A 2,939-nucleotide genomic window follows, 5' to 3' on the forward strand; every position below is an offset into this window, starting at 1 on the left:
CTTTTTTATTATAGGTAAATATTTACTTTGTTTATAAGACAATTAAGTATTACTTCATTGTTATTAATAAAATGCTACATAAGAAAAAATTCGAACAAGGAAGAAATTTGCATCAAAAGAAAGATAGTCTAGTGATGAATGTACTACATATTATCTTTAAAGTTTAAACTGTTCTAATTTTAATCTAACTTCTAGGTTCCTTATAGCTTGTAATTTGTAGAATCAAATTAAAAAAATCACTCCTATTAAAACATTTCTCTTATTTGTATCACACATTCAAATATCTTATCAAGTAATTAAGTATAATAAAACCATTCAATTATAATTTCAAGTCTGCTTGGAAATCCGTTTTTAAAAATGTAAAACCGGTATACAAAATCGAAATTACATTTTTAATGCCGGTATTGAAAAATTAAAACCAAAACCGAAAAATTAAGAAACCGGTATTCAAAACCGAAACCGAAACCGAAAATTTTAGAAACCGATATTGAAAACCGAAACCGAAACCGAAACCGAAACATTTAGAAACCGGTATTCAAAACCGAAACCGAAACCGAAATTTCTTAATACCGGTATTGCTAAGTTAAAACCGAAATCGTAAAATTTAGAAACCGGTATTCAAAACCGAAACCGAAACCAAAATTATTTCAATCGGTTTCAAGCCCTGGTTATAGCTTAATTATTGAAGACCAAAACCCGTTTATAACTTCTGATTTTTACTTCTAAAGGTGATAGGTGGCAATTATCAGAAGACAGGAGTCAATTAATAGTGCTTGAATTTGAAAATATTAGAAAAGGGATGCAAAAGTATAAAAAAATGTATGTATCTAAAGATTTAAATGCCTGATTGATTTGAATATAATTATATGTGAACGCTAAAATATGTTGAAGAGAGAAGGTAGGTCATCCTCCCTCCGATTCCACTACAATTTAAGTTCTGGTTGTTATATAGCTCCAAACTTATTTTATTATTTTCTGATTTTATTTTTAGAAAAATAAAAACATTTAATAAGAGTAGTATTACTTTATAAAATAATATGGTGTAGGTAGATTTTAGGTAAGATAATATTATTATAAACGTTATTAAACATTGAAATTCAATTGTATTATTTTAAAAATAAAATAAAATGTACGGCGTACAAATATGCAACACATTTTGTTGTTGCGTATTGGTGTAGCGTTATATTAGGCGAAATTAGTGGATTTTTATTTCTTTTGGTTTGCCAGATGCAAATAAGAGTATCGATGGGATATAAAACATTTGTATACGATTTGAATATTAAATAATATTTAATAATCAAATTTTCCCGTTCTATTTTTGAAATAAGGAATACGTATTTTGTTTTGGTCGCTTAAGCGTTGAGCCACTCATTATAGAATAAATCAAATTATCGACGCTCGTAGATGGTCGAATTATCGTAAAGGGACTATTACATAGTATCCGTGTGACCAGTTACCATAACTTACCAAATAGTTGAAAATATTCAACTATTCTACCGTCCGTTAGGTAGCTATATAAATGTCATTATTAATGACTAGTTAAATCGTTTTACATAAACGATATTAATTAATTTGTTGAATAACGAGAAAATTTTGAACACGGATCACATTGTTTACACGGACACAGAGGCAGTGTAATAGCCCCCTAAGCGTTTACGCGGGAACCTTGTATTTTTTTTTTACTTTTTCTTCGTCAAACGCCGTATTAACCACCGTTTGGCGCCGAACCCCGGCTATAAAGATAATCAATTTAATAATTGCTGAAATGCGTGTGCCGGAGCAATATATAAAAATCGTGAAACCATTTGCGGGGCACTATAAATCACTAACGATTTTTCAGTCGCCAATTATGCGCGCGGTATATAGTAAGGTACCGACTAATATACCTATACACACAACCGGGTTAAGTAATGGTCTGATATCGCGAAATACTGTACCTATTATATTATTATACACGCACAGGTTAAAAATAATAATAATAATAATATATTCTATTGTGTGTACAAAATGATGTGTAATATTTTAACAACGGATTAATCTTTATTTCCGTTGCAGGCGCTGAAAAAAAGATTGGTTGGAAAACGGGACGACCGGCGACGGTGGCCGAGGCAGGTCTACTCAACCACCGGTACGACACCGGTTGACGAGCTGCTGCAGTGTAACAATTATTACGACAACGAGGCTGTCGATAATATGATCAACGAATTCATCGACAACAGGCAGAAAACCACTGTTGGCCGCCAGACATGAGGAAAACTACGACACGCGCAATAATATTATTATTATTATATATTTATTATATCATGTAAAATTCCAATAGTACCTATATTTTGATATTTACAATAATCGTGCGACGACGATTGCACAAAGAATGATCGAAATGATAATAATATTATATTGTCAACCTAAATAAATATACGTGGCCAGACTTACCCACGACGGAGATTTTTGACGATTTCCCCACCGGCGGACGATGGACTACAGGTTACCTACCTCACGATACCACTGTCATACCGGAGATCGCACGCGACGCAGACACACCACAATCGGACAAGCACGCGCTGGCTAAACGTTAAGCGTCCCGACCGGAGACGGCGTTACTACTGGTGGCGGTACGCTGGTAGTGCGGCGCGACTGCTGTGGCGGTCGCGGCGTCGGTCGATAATCGAATAAGTTTATAGTGTCCGTGGGCGACCGACTGCCGCCGCCGCCCGGCATGCGCCGTGAAGACCGGCAGACAAACGCGCATATGACGCCGCGCGCGGAATACCTGATACAACGGGCGCGATATACCCGTCAGTGACGCGTGAAAACTTTTCTACTTCTCCTCTCGTCGATCTTGTTTGTTGTTTTATAAAGGATCAGTCTGAACGAGCGGGCGGAAAATTAACCGAAGCACCGGAAAAACCACGTAAACGACACGCGACCTTCTTATGATC

At 35.7% G+C, this 2,939-nt stretch overlaps 1 protein-coding gene across 1 annotated transcript in view; it reads right to left on the reverse strand.

Moving 5' to 3' along the window:
* LOC100167319 (gamma-2-syntrophin) overlaps positions 1 to 2,650 on the reverse strand; it is a 50,098-nt gene extending 47,448 nt beyond the window's left edge. Inside the window, exon 1 of the mRNA XM_008183227.3 lies at positions 2,434 to 2,650. The gene's annotated coding sequence lies outside the window, so the exon portion shown is untranslated. The remainder of the gene's footprint in view (positions 1 to 2,433) is intronic.
* Between the last annotated feature and the right edge of the window lie 289 nt (positions 2,651 to 2,939).

This window comes from Acyrthosiphon pisum, chromosome A1 (genome assembly GCF_005508785.2).
Source record: "Acyrthosiphon pisum isolate AL4f chromosome A1, pea_aphid_22Mar2018_4r6ur, whole genome shotgun sequence".
Classification (NCBI taxonomy): Eukaryota; Metazoa; Arthropoda; class Insecta; order Hemiptera; family Aphididae; genus Acyrthosiphon; species Acyrthosiphon pisum.